At 41.6% G+C, this 14,744-nt stretch overlaps 1 protein-coding gene across 1 annotated transcript in view; it reads right to left on the bottom strand.

Annotated features, from left to right (window-relative positions):
* LOC106579720 (nuclear receptor coactivator 2) overlaps positions 1-8,037 on the bottom strand; it is a 196,675-nt gene extending 188,638 nt beyond the window's left edge. Inside the window, exon 1 of the mRNA XM_082965545.1 lies at positions 7,792-8,037. The gene's annotated coding sequence lies outside the window, so the exon portion shown is untranslated. The remainder of the gene's footprint in view (positions 1-7,791) is intronic.
* Positions 8,038-14,744: the final 6,707 nt, after the last annotated feature.

The raw sequence follows: 14,744 nt of genomic DNA on the forward strand, positions 1-14,744 counted from the left end.
TACCTTCAGGCGTTTGTAAACTTCCGACTTCAACTATAGGTAATAAAACTGGCCTATAGCATTATAATGCATTAGGTGCTTGTATTGTAAGGTGATGCTAATAACATCGTACCAGGCGTGTAGCGAATCCTGCCCCCTGTCCGTAAACTCAAGGGCTGGCGTCATTTACATATCCCCTCCACTAAAACGCTCTTTATCACACAGAGAAGCAAGAGCTCCGCTAGATAATCCTACCGTGTTCAAGCCTCCCCACTTTTACTTTCCATTGTTTAACGAGTTGACATCCTGCTTTCTTAAGAGCTGATGTGTCTTGGCCTAGAAGCCCTCGGGTTGACAGTTGGCAAGCACCCTGTCATGTTTAAGCCCTGAGCGCGGAATGTGACACACACACGTCCGGTCTGACGTCAGGTGGGGAGAGAGAGAGAGAGACACAGAGAGAGAGAGAGAGAGAGAGAGAGAGAGAGAGAGAGAGAGAGAGAGAGAGAGAGAGAGAAAAAGAGAGAGAGAAAGAGAGAGAGAGAGAGAGACAGAGAAAAAGAGGGAGAGAGAGAAAAAGAGAGGGAGAGAGAGAGAGAGTGATGTAACAGAGACAGTCTGACTGGTTCCACAGGCAGGCAGCGTTCCAGCGTTAGGTGTGTGAGTGTGTGTGTGTGAGAGAGAGAGACATTAGGGACAGAGATTGTAGAGGAGCACTGCTAGTCTGATAACACATGACATTCACTGACAACAACTGGCTGTTTGTCTGCGCTGGCTTACAGTACAGTCCCTGGGCCGTACTGGCGCCGCGCGGCGTCCCTGGGCCGTACTCGCGCGGAGTGGAGTCCCTGGGCCGTACTCGCGCAGTACAGCGTTTTGCTACGGTTTGCACTAATGAATATGACCCAGGGTCAAACAAGCAGGAGAACGCTCAGAAAACATTGACGCACTTCAAAGTTGAAGTGCACAAAAACGCTAATGCCCTTATTAACTAGAAGCAGAGAGCTTTGTTTGATTAGTATCAAACCAAATACAGCCACAACTCCATCAACCAATAGCCTATTACACGTTGCGGAAAAGCATTGATGACAAAAGGCTATAAAGAAGTACTGATATAAACCCATCCCCGCATAACTGAGCCCACAGCGATTCCACATCGCTGATGAGAAGTCAGTGCCTGCATTCCAAATGGAAACCTTTTCCCTGTTCAAAAAGTAGTGCACCATGTAGGGAATAGGGTGCACCATGTAGGGAATAGGGTGCACCATGTAGGGAATAGGGTGCACCATGTAGGGAATAGGGTGCACCATGTAGGGAATAGGGTGCACTACGTAGGGAATAGGGTGCACTACGTAGGGAATAGGGTGCACCACGTAGGGAATAGGGTGCACCATGTAGGGAATAGGGTGCACCATGTAGGGAATAGGGTGCACCATGTAGGGAATAGGGTGCACCATGTAGGGAATAGGGTGCACTATGTAGGGAATAGGGTGCACTATGTAGGGAATAGGGTGCACTATGTAGGGAATAGGGTGCACTATGTAGGGAATAGGGTGCACTATGTAGGGAATAGGGTGCACCATGTAGGGAATAGGGTGCACTATGTAGGGAATAGGGTGCACTATGTAGGGAATAGGGTGCACTATGTAGGGAATAGGGTGCACTATGTAGGGAATAGGGTGTAGTTTGGGACGTAGTCATGGTGACTGTGAGCGAAGCGGAAGTGTAGTTCACGTCAGAAAACATTCATTCACTGAGAGACAACATCTACGCTGAGTGACTTGAGCTCCCATTATTATTTTACAAATTCTTCGAGCTGTCAAAAAAAAATGTAAATTTTTTTTTAAATTAAAAATTAAAAATTAAATAAAAATTCAGTTGCTGATCATTGCTAGACAACCATTATCAGGTCTTTCCATAGATTTCCAAGTAGATTTAAGTCAAAACTGTAACTCAGCCACTCAGGAACATTCACTGTGTTCTTGGTAAGCATCTCCAGTATAGATGTGGCCTTGTGTTTTAGGTTATTGTCCTGCTGAAAGGTGTCCCTCTAGGATTTTGCTTGTGCTTTGCTCCATTCCGTAGATTTTTTTTTTTATCCTGAAAAACTTCCCAGTCCTTAACCCTTCTCCTACAATGTCCGCAGCTCAGCGGGAATATAATTAACATAATAATTTTTAAAAAAAAATCCCCATCAAAATCCATCTGTTTAAGGTAGAGATACTCTATGTGGGGTTTCTGCCTGGGCTGAGTCTCAATCCACAGCATCTGCCGATATCACCCTTCCACATCTGCCGATATCACCCTTCCACAGCTGCCGATATCACCCTTCCACATCTGCCGATATCACCCTTCCACATCTGCCGATATCACCCTTCCACATCTGCCGATATCACCCTTCCACATCTGCCGATATCACCCTTCCACATCTGCCGATATCACCCTTCCACATCTGCCGATATCACCCTTCCACATCTGCCGATATCACCCTTCCACATCTGCCGATATCACCCTTCCACATCTGCGGTGAAAGGTCGGAGAACTAGAGCATGAGACATCCCCCCTAAAAAAAATAATTCGGTCTTCTCACAAAAACGTCTGTAGCATCCGAACAGTTTGGCATAAAACAAAAAAAAAAGTTTAAAAACTATCATGACTCTCGCGAATATAACGGTGTTCTCCATTTTGCTCTACGACTCCTACAAGCTTCATAGGACTCGTCTGAAGTCGGCACAGCCATCTTCTGCGTGTTGTGTCCGAACAGTTTGGACTACACACCAATATGACTTCAACAAGCCTCTAGGACGCCCACAAGCCCCACAAGACCTGTCTGAAGGTCCCCGGTGCCAGTTTAAAAACATTAATGGAAGTATATATATGGAGATATTTTAGGCACTAAACTAAGGGGTTAAATACATGTTAAAAAATATATATATATATATATATATATATATATATATATATATATATATATATGATCTTTATTCTATTTCTCAGATATAGGACAGACACTTCAGAACAAACTTAGTCAAAAAAATAATGTTGTTGTTCCATGTAATAAATCTGTTATTCAATGAGTTTCTATTGGCTTATAGTAATGTCAAATGTGTTATGTACAGGCATCTTTCTTTTCACTCTGTCAGTTAGGTTAGTATTGTGGAGTAACTACAATGTTGTTGATCCATCCTCAGTTTTCTCCTATCACAGCCATTAAAAGACACCATTGTCCTCATGGTGAAATCCCTGAGTGGTTTCCTTACTCTCCGGCAACTGAGTTAGGAAGGACGCCTGTATCTTTGTATTGACTGGATGTATTGATACATTCAAAGTGTAATGAATAACTTCACCATGCTCAAATGGATATTCAATGTCTGTTTTATTTTTATCCATCTACCAATAGGTGCCCTTCTTTGCATGGCAATGGAAAACCTCCCTGGTCTTTGTGGTTGAATCTATGTATGAAATTCACTGATCAACTGAGGGACCTCACAGATATGTTCATTAAAATCAATACTAAGGATTCATATGAGGCTAGTGTCTCATATAAACATGGAAAATACGCCGACTCAGCAGCCAGCAAAACAACAATATAATGAAATTGCACAACTCTATGAAAAGTGGAGGTGTGCCCAGTACCATGTAAATCTGCCCATGATGTAAAACAGGTTCAGCGAGACATGAGAGAACATCCACCACTGTCACTATACACGTTATAACACACCCTCGCTGGGGTAGATTGTACAAATCGGTCATTCAAAAACCCACTTCATCCTCCTAAAATGTACGTAGGCTATTGACTTCCTTGTACCCATTTCAGACAGAAGATGTGGTATATTACCTGTAAAAATATATATATAAAGCAACATTTATACGGCCCTATTAACTTTTTTAGGATAGGGGGCAGCATTCGGAATTTTGGATGAAAAGCGTGCCCAAAGTAAACTGCCTGCTACTCAGGCCCAGAAGCTAGGATATGCATATAATTGGTAGATTTTGATAGAAAACACTCAAAAGTTTCCAAAACTGTTAAAATAATGTCTGTGAGTATAACAAAACTGATATGGTAGGCGAAAACCTGAGGAAAATCCATCCAGGAAGTGCCATTATTTTGAAATGGCTATTTTTCCAATGAAATCCTATCCACCATTTAAAGGGATAGGACCCAGATTCCGTTCCCTATGGCTTCCACTAGTTGTGAACAGTCTTTAGAGATTGTTTCAGGCTTTCATTCTGAAAAATGAGGGAGAATGACAACTTTGAGTCAGTGGATAGTGGGATGTCCCCAGAGCTGGTTCCTGCACGCGGCCTTTCTTGTTTTTCTTTTATATTGATGATGCTATTGTCCGGTTGAAATATTATCGATTATTTATGCTAAAAACAACCTGAGGATTGATTATAAACATCGTTTGACATGTCTCTACAAACTTTATGGATACTATTTGGAATTTGTCTGCCCGTTGTGACAGCATTTGAGCCATTGATTACTGAACGAAACGCGCCAACACAATTGAGGTTTTTGGATATAAAAGAGGGACTTTATCGAACAAAACGAACATTTATTGTGTAACTGGGAGTCTTGTGAGTGCAACCATACGAAGATCAAAGGTAAGTGATGAATTTTATTGCTATTTCTGACTTTCGTGACTAATCTACTTGGCTGCTAACTGTTTGTAATGTTTTGTGTGCTGAGCGCTATCCTCAGATAATCGCAATGTTTGCTTTTGCCGTAAAGCCTTTTTGAAATCTGACACGGCGGCTGGATTAACAACAAGTTAAGCTTTATTTTTGATGTATTGCGCTTGTGATTTCATGAAAGTGAAATATTTTGGACAACTTTTACTACGTTCCTAAAGATAATGTACTTTTTACTCCAAACATTTTCCATGACACTCAGAAGTACTTGTTACATTTTGAATGCTTAGCAGGACAGGAAAATGGTTCAATTCACACACTTATCAAGAGAACATCCCTGGTCATCCCTACTGCCTCTGATCTGGAGGACTCACTAAACAGAGAACATCCCTGGTCATCCCTACTGCCTCTGATCTGGAGGACTCACTAAACAGAGAACATCCCTGGTCATCTCTACTGCCTCTGATCTGGTGGACTCACTAAACAGAGAACATCCCTGGTCCTCCCTACTGCCTCTGATCTGGAGGACTAAACAGAGAACATCCCTGGTCATCCCTACTGCCTCTGATCTGGAGGACTCACTAAACAGAGAACATCCCTGGTCATCTCTACTGCCTCTGATCTGGAGGACTCACTAAACAGAGAACATCCCTGGTCATCCCTACTGCCTCTGATCTGGTGGACTCACTAAACACAAATGCTTCCTTTGTAAATTATGTCTGAGTGTTAGTGTGCCCCTGGCTATCCATAAAATTTAAAAACAAGAAAATGGTGCAGTCTGCTTTGCTTAATTTTTAGGAATTTGAAATGATTTATACTTTTACTTTTGATACTTAAGTATATTTAGAACCAAATACTTTTACTCAAGTAGTATTTTACTGGGTGACTTCCACTTGAGTAACTTTCTATTAAGGTATCTATACTTTTACTCAAGTATGACAATACGGGTACTTTTTCCACCACTGCCTAAAGTTGTCCCACTAAGATCAGCTGGCAAATTTCACAAGCACTTCCAACTTATTTTGAGGGAACCTGCATCAATTGACATATTTCGGTTATGCTCCCGAGTGGCGCAGCAGTCTAAGGCAATGGATCTCAGTGCTGGAGTCGTCACTACAGACACCCTGGTTCGGATCCAGGCTGTATCACAACCGGCTGGGAGTCCTAAAGGGCGGCGCACAATTGTCCCGGGTTGGCCGGTTGAAGGCCATAATTGTAAATAAGAATTTGTTCTTAACTGACTTGCCTAGTTAAATAAAGGCTAAATAAAATATAAAAAATAAAATAATCCGGCTATTGTTTCCACATTGTGCATCACATGAAACGCGATAGGAGATGGAAAATACAAGTGACAGAACCTACCGGCGCTGCAAAAACAAAAAGGTGAGTAAACAACAACACTTTACTGTGTCTATTTGATCTCCACTACCTTCCGGGCAAAAGCAACAACAAAACTGACAACTGGTAAAGTAAAATCAAATATCATTTTTCTTCAACAAAAATCTACTGATAATTGACTATTTATTTACAGCGACTACCTTTAGGACTGTTACCATGGTTACTCCATGGCTAAATGATCAGTCTGATATTTAAGAAACATTCACTATTTATTTCACATTTATGGAAACATTCGTCTGTGTATGGAAATGAAAAAAAAAATAGTATTTAACTCACGGAGAGAGAGAGAGAGAGAGAAAAGACAAGCAATTTAAAACATTACTTCAAAAACGAAACAGTTTAAGGAGGGAGGAAGGAGGGTTTCACACAAAACTAAATCCTCCCTTGACAGACTTGGTGAGATTCCCCAGGAACTCAGTGTTGGTTTCACACAAAACTAAATCCTCCCTTGACAGACTTGGTGAGATTCCCCAGGAACTCAGTGTTGGTTTCACACAAAACTAAATCCTCCCTTGACAGACTTGGTGAGATTCCCCAGGAACTCAGTGTTGGTTTCACACAAAACTAAATCCTCCCTTGACAGACTTGGTGAGATTCCCCAGGAACTCAGTGTTGGTTTCACACAAAACTAAATCCTCCCTTGACAGACTTGGTGAGATTCCCCAGGAACTCAGTGTTGGTTTCACACAAAACTAAATCCTCCCTTGACAGACTTGGTGAGATTCCCCAGGAACTCAGTGTTGGTTTCACACAAAACTAAATCCTCCCTTGACAGACTTGGTGAGATTCCCCAGGAACTCAGTGTTGGTTTCACACAAAACTAAATCCTCCCTTGACAGACTTGGTGAGATTCCCCAGGAACTCAGTGTTGGTTTCACACAAAACTAAATCCTCCCTTGACTGACTTGGTGAGATTCCCCAGGAACTCAGTGTTGGTTTCACACAAAACTAAATCCTCCCTTGACTGACTTGGTGAGATTCCCCAGGAACTCAGTGTTACTACGGAGGTCTAGTCGGTTCCACGCCGTTATGGAGGAAACGGGACACCGCCGCTGGTGTAACGTTGCCACCGAGCGACACTGCAGCAAAGCAACCATACATGGTGCAGAAAGAAAAAAGCTGACTCAAAAGTCACTGATATAGAGAGAATTACGTAAACAAAATGAGTTTAGCTGTTTTTATTTTTAAAATGGTATATAGTTAGTTAGGTTAGGGGTGATTCAGGATAAGAGCAGTCCGATCTGTCCGCTGACATTAAAAGGCTGAATAAAAACAGTTTCATAGCCATGGAGAGGTTGTCTGAAAACATTCACAGTGTTGGAACTACTGAATGGTTTCTGGTCTTGGAAGATCACCGATTCAAATCGGGTTAAACTTCAGTCACTGACAACAAAACACACTCAGAAACACAACCGATTCCCCGGTGCACAATGCATTTGTTACACATGCAAACAAACAAACAAACAAAAAGCACTGTATAAATCTACCAAGGCCCTTAATAAAAACCGACTAGTGAACATGGGCCAAGAATTGCAAAGGGAACAACTTAGGAAGTCAGTAAAAAGTGGCAGGTCTAAAATGTGTAGCTAACTAGCAGTGTGGTAGCTAGCTAGCAGTTCAGCGTTGCTAAGCGAGCTAACGTTAACGGAGCTAATCGGTACCGCATCACAACAACAGAGATTTCAATCGCTCACGAAATGTGGACACGAATTTCCACACCAACATAAAAAATAAAATAAAAACCACACACAGCAAAACAACAAAAGGCCCCACAGGCGTACTTACGACTTGAAAGTTTCCGTGGCTTTGTGCTGTGTTAAATCCCGTGTGTTAAACCCCGTGTGTTAAACCCGGTCTGACCTTCCGCTGAGGGAAACACATCTACAGCTAGCTAACTGTACTGCCGCCATGTTCCTCCGACTGCTCTGTGCTGCTGGCTGGCTGGCTGCTTGTTTATCTCGCTAACAAGCCTTCCCCACACACACACACACAGAGAGAGAGAGAGAGAGAGAGAGAGAGGAGCAACTCGATGAGCGGGGTCTCTCTCTCTCTCTCTCTCTCTCTCTCTCTCTCTCTGGTATGGAAGACTGCCTTACCTCGACATAACCAGACAGCATCAATCTGTACAATGTATGATATATCGAGGAGAAACAGCATCAACCTGTATAATGTATGATATATCGAGGAGAAACAGCATCAATCTGTATAATGTATGATATATCGAGGAGAAACAGCATCAACCTGTATAATGTATGATATATCGAGGAGAAACAGCATCAATCTGTATAATGTATGATATATCGAGGAGAAACAGCATCAATCTGTATAATGTATGATATATCGAGGAGAAACAGCATCAATCTGTATAATGTATGATATATCGAGGAGAAACAGCATCAATCTGTATAATGTATGATATATCGAGGAGAAACAGCATCAATCTGTATAATGTATGATATATCGAGGAGAAACAGCATCAACCTGTATAATGTATGATATATCGAGGAGAAACAGCATCAACCTGTATAATGTATGATATATCGAGGAGAAACAGCATCAACCTGTATAATGTATGATATATCGAGGAGAAACAGCATCAACCTGTATAATGTATGATATATCGAGGAGAAACAGCATCAATCTGTATAATGTATGATATATCGAGGAGAAACAGCATCAACCTGTATAATGTATGATATATCGAGGAGAAACAGCATCAACCTGTATAATGTATGATATATCGAGGAGAAACAGCATCAACCTGTATAATGTATGATATATCGAGGAGAAACAGCATCAACCTGTATAATGTATGATATATCGAGGAGAAACAGCATCAACCTGTATAATGTATGATATATCGAGGAGAAACAGCATCAACCTGTATAATGTATGATATATCGAGGAGAAACAGCATCAACCTGTATAATGTATGATATATCGAGGAGAAACAGCATCAACCTGTATAATGTATGATATATCGAGGAGAAACAGCATCAACCTGTATAATGTATGATATATCGAGGAGAAACAGCATCAACCTGTATAATGTATGATATATCGAGGAGAAACAGCATCAACCTGTATAATGTATGATATATCGAGGAGAAACAGCATCAACCTGTATAATGTATGATATATCGAGGAGAAACAGCATCAACCTGTATAATGTATGATATATCGAGGAGAAACAGCATCAACCTGTATAATGTATGATATATCGAGGAGAAACAGCATCAACCTGTATAATGTATGATATATCGAGGAGAAACAGCATCAACCTGTATAATGTATGATATATCGAGGAGAAACAGCATCAACCTGTATAATGTATGATATATCGAGGAGAAACAGCATCAACCTGTATAATGTATGATATATCGAGGAGAAACAGCATCAACCTGTATAATGTATGATATATCGAGGAGAAACAGCATCAACCTGTATAATGTATGATATATCGAGGAGAAACAGCATCAACCTGTATAATGTATGATATATCGAGGAGAAACAGCATCAATCTGTATAATGTATGATATATCGAGGAGAAACAGCATCAATCTGTATAATGTATGATATATCGAGGAGAAACAGCATCAAGCTGTATAATGTATGATATATCGAGGAGAAACAGCATCAATCTGTATAATGTATGATATATCGAGGAGAAACAGCATCAACCTGTATAATGTATGATATATCGAGGAGAAACAGCATCAATCTGTATAATGTATGATATATCGAGGAGAAACAGCATCAATCTGTATAATGTATGATATATCGAGGAGAAACAGCATCAATCTGTATAATGTATGATATAGCGAGGAGAAACAGCATCAAGTTAGTTTCATCATGGGAGGATAGGATATAAATGCATAGTTATTTGATAGGATAACTTGACAGTAGCCATGCTTAACATATTGCTTTACCCATAACCTATTTAACCTGTTTATTAGCAATTACATTAACATGTAGACTAAACACAAATTGAATTGTGTTCTAATGTTCTTCGATAAAAGTCATTCATAAATAGAACATTGAATGAAATGAATATACAATGTACATTAATTTATTATTTAAGATAGTGATTGTAAAGAACCAAGAGAGTATTCTACAGCCTGACTCAAGACATGGTCTCAGAGTGCTCACACAGACAGACAGACAGACAGACAGACAGACAGACAGACAGACAGACAGACAGACAGACAGACAGACAGACAGACAGACAGACAGACAGACAGACAGACAGACAGACAGACAGACAGACAGACCAGAGACATTAATTTCTCTGAATGATACTTAATAATCAACACATATACTACTACAGTAGTCATAACATGAATAGGAGGATTCAAGATCAGTAATTCAAGATTACGTCTGTGTCATAGACACACAATACACAATGCTACGTGGATGTTCCCTCTCAATCATTTTTATTTATTTATTTGAAATTTAACCTTTATTTAACTAGGCAAATCAGTTAAGAACAAATGATTATTTACAATGACGGCCTACACCGGCCAAACCCGGACGACGCTGGGCCGAATGTGAGCCGCCCTACGGGACTCCCAATCACGGCCGGATGGGATACAGCCTGGATTCAAACCTGTGACTGTAGTGACGCCTCTTGCGCTGAGATGCAGTGCCTTAGACCGTTGTGCCACTATAATAGCAACAACAACAATAATAGCAATAGGTCATTAATTAAGTTTATCCAAAATCAAATTGAAATCATATTGACATTTAGTTGTCACGTGCCGAATACAACCGATGTATACTTTACTGTGAAATGTTTACTTACAAGCCCTAAGTAAGCAAAATGAAATACACAAGAACGGAGCTATATACAGGGAGTACCAGTACCAGATCAATGTGGAGCTATATACAGGGAGTACCAGTACCAGATCAATGTGGAGCTATATACAAGGAGTACCAGATCAATGTGGAGCTATATACAGGGAGTACCAGATCAATGTGGAGCTATATACAGGGAGTACCAGATCGATGTACAAGGTACTGTATTTGAGGTAGATATGTACATGAAGGCAGGGTAAAGTGACTAGACATCAGGTTAGATAATAATAAGGTATTTGAGGTAGATATGTACCTGAAGGCAGGGTAAAGTGACTAGACATCAGGATAGATAATAATAAGGTATTTGAGGTAGATATGTACCTGAAGGCAGGGTAAAGTGACTAGACATCAGGATAGATAATAATAAGGTATTTGAGGTAGATATGTACATGAAGGCAGGGTAAAGTGACTAGACATCAGGATAGATAATAATAAGGTATTTGAGGTAGATATGTACCTGAAGGCAGGGTAAAGTGACTAGACATCAGGATAGATAAGGTATTTGAGGTAGATATGTACCTGAAGGCAGGGTAAAGTGACTAGGCATCAGGATAGATAATAATAAGGTATTTGAGGTAGATATGTACATGAAGGCAGGGTAAAGTGACTAGGCATCAGGATAGATTATAATAAGGTATTTGAGGTAGATATGTACATGAAGGCAGGGTAAAGTGACTAGGCATCAGGATAGATGATAATAAGGTATTTGAGGTAGATATGTACCTGAAGGCAGGGTAAAGTGACTAGGCATCAGGATAGATAATAATAAGGTATTAGAGGTAGATATGTACCTGAAGGCAGGGTAAAGTGACTAGGCATCAGGATAGATTATAATAAGGTATTTGAGGTAGATATGTACCTGAAGGCAGGGTAAAGTGACTAGACATCAGGATAGATAATAATAAGGTATTAGAGGTAGATATGTACCTGAAGGCAGGGTAAAGTGACTAGGCATCAGGATAGATTATAATAAGGTATTTGAGGTAGATATGTACCTGAAGGCAGGGTAAAGTGACTAGACATCAGGATAGATAAGGTATTAGAGGTAGATATATACCTGAAGGCAGGGTAAAGTGACTAGACATCAGGATAGATAAGGTATTAGAGGTAGATATGTACATGAAGGCAGGGTAAAGTGACTAGACATCAGGATAGATTATAATAAGGTATTTGAGGTAGATATGTACATGAAGGCAGGGTAAAGTGACTAGGCATCAGGATAGATTATAATAAGGTATTAGAGGTAGATATGTACCTGAAGGCAGGGTAAAGTGACTAGACATCAGGATAGATAATAATAAGGTATTTGAGGTAGATATATACCTGAAGGCAGGGTAAAGTGACTAGACATCAGGATAGATAAGGTATTTGAGGTAGATATGTACATGAAGGCAGGGTAAAGTGACTAGGCATCAGGATAGATAATAATAAGGTATTAGAGGTAGATATGTACATGAAGGCAGGGTAAAGTGACTAGACATCAGGATAGATTATAATAAGGTATTTGAGGTAGATATGTACCTGAAGGCAGGGTAAAGTGACTAGGCATCAGGATAGTTAATAATAAGGTATTTGAGGTAGATATGTACATGAAGGCAGGGTAAAGTGACTAGGCATCAGGATAGATTATAATAAGGTATTTGAGGTAGATATGTACATGAAGGCAGGGTAAAGTGACTAGGCATCAGGATAGATAATAATAAGGTATTTGAGGTAGATATGTACATGAAGGCAGGGTAAAGTGACTAGGCATCAGGATAGATAAGGTATTTGAGGTAGATATGTACCTGAAGGCAGGGTAAAGTGACTAGGCATCAGGATAGATAATAATAAGGTATTTGAGGTAGATATGTACCTGAAGGCAGGGTAAAGTGTCTAGACATCAGGATAGATAATAATAAGGTATTTGAGGTAGATATGTACATGAAGGCAGGGTAAAGTGACTAGGCATCAATGAAACACAATCAGTATCATACAGCAGACTAGAACTTGGACAGGGAACAGCAAAAACATTCTTCCTCCGTTCCTTTCCTTCGATCGCAGGAGAATAACAACACAGGTCTAACAACATCTGATTTACATGCAAGCGTATGATGAAATCTGTCCAATAAGATTCCAGCTATAAAGCAAACCTGTATGTTGAAACATGATAATATTATGTTGAATATTATATTATGTAATTGCTACATCTACTATGTAAGTAATACGTCTAATTAGCTTAGGCTGGCCTATATTATATCATAACTTCCATATGGCATTTTACATATCGCCAGATAATGCATCCCAAAATGGCACCCAATTCCCTGTATAGATCATTACTTTTGACCAGGGTCCATAGGGTTCTGGTCAGGAGGGTCCATAGGGTTCTGGTCAGGGTCCATAGGGTTCTGGTCAGGAGGGTCCATAGGGTTCTGGTCAGGAGGGTCCATAGGGTTCTGTTCAGGAGGGTCCATAGGGTTCTGGTCAGGAGGGTCCATAAGGTACTGGTCTGGAGGGTCCATAGGGTTCTGGCCAGGGTCCATAGGGTTCTGGTCAGGAGGGTCCATAGGGTTCTGTTCAGGAGGGTCCATAGGGTTCTGGTCAGGAGGGTCCATAAGGTACTGGTCTGGAGGGTCCATAGGGTTCTGGTCAGGGTCCATAGGGTTCTGGTCAAGGTCCATAGGGTTCTGGTCAGGAGGGTCCATAGGGTTCTGGTCAGGGCCCATAGGGTTCTGGTCAGGGTCCATAGGGTTCTGGTCAGGAGGGTCCATAGGGTTCTGGTCAGGAGGGTCCATAGGGTTCTGTTCAGGAGGGTCCATAAGGTACTGGTCTGGAGGGTCCATAGTGTTCTGGTCAGGGTCCATAGGGTTCTGTTCAGGAGGGTCCATAAGGTACTGGTCTGGAGGGTCCATAGGGTTCTGGTCAGGGTCCATAGGGTTCTGGTCAGGGTCCATATGGTTCTGGTCAGGAGGGCCCATAGGGTTCTGGTCAGGGTCCATAGGGTTCTGGTCAGGAGGGTCCATAGGGTTCTGGTCAGGGTCCATAGGGTTCTGGTCAGGAGGGTCCATAGGGTTCTGGTCAGGAGGGTCCATAGGGTTCTGGTCAGGGTCCATAGGGTTCTGGTCAGGAGGGCCCATAGGGTTCTGGTCAGGGCCCATAGGGTTCTGGTCAGGGTCCATAAGGTTCTGGTCAGGAGGGTCCATAGGGTTCTGGTCAGGGTCCATAGGGTTCTGGTCAGGGTCCATAGGGTTCTGGTCAGGAGGGTCCATAGGGTTCTGGTCAGGGTCCATAGGGTTCTGGTCAGGGTCCATAGGGTTCTGGTCAGGAGGGCCCATAGGGTTCTGGTCAGGGTCCATAGGGTTCTGGTCAGGAGGGCCCATAGGGTTCTGGTCAGGGTCCATAGGGTTCTGGTCAGGGTCCATAGGGTTCTGGTCAGGGTCCATAGGGTTCTGGTCAGGAGGGCCCATAGGGTTCTGGTCAGGGTCCATAGGGTTCTGGTCAGGAGGGTCCATAGGGTTCTGGTCAGGAGGGTCCATAGGGTTCTGGTCAGGAGGGTCCATAGGGTTCTGGTTAGGACCCATAGGGTTCTAATCAAAAGTAGTGCACTATGTAAGGAATATGGTTCCATTTGAGTAGTCACTTTGGTCTGCAGGTGACGAGTGTAGAAATGAGGGTAAAGGAATGGTTGTCTGTGGAAAACATTGTTCCGGTGGCAAAGTAGGTAACCTCTGCTGCTCCTAAACGTTCTGGTCTACTTCAACCATTCTATCCGCTTTCAACCGCTTAATGAAATGATTACAACCTAGAGGTCTCCTGTCCTGTACAGGGGTCAACAATCTCAAAACCTTTGATATGATACACAATATTAAGACATTAGGTTACATTAACTCCTGTGATAAATCACA

Source organism: Salmo salar, chromosome 19 (genome assembly GCF_965601325.2).
Source record: "Salmo salar chromosome 19, fSalSal1, whole genome shotgun sequence".
Classification (NCBI taxonomy): Eukaryota; Metazoa; Chordata; class Actinopteri; order Salmoniformes; family Salmonidae; genus Salmo; species Salmo salar.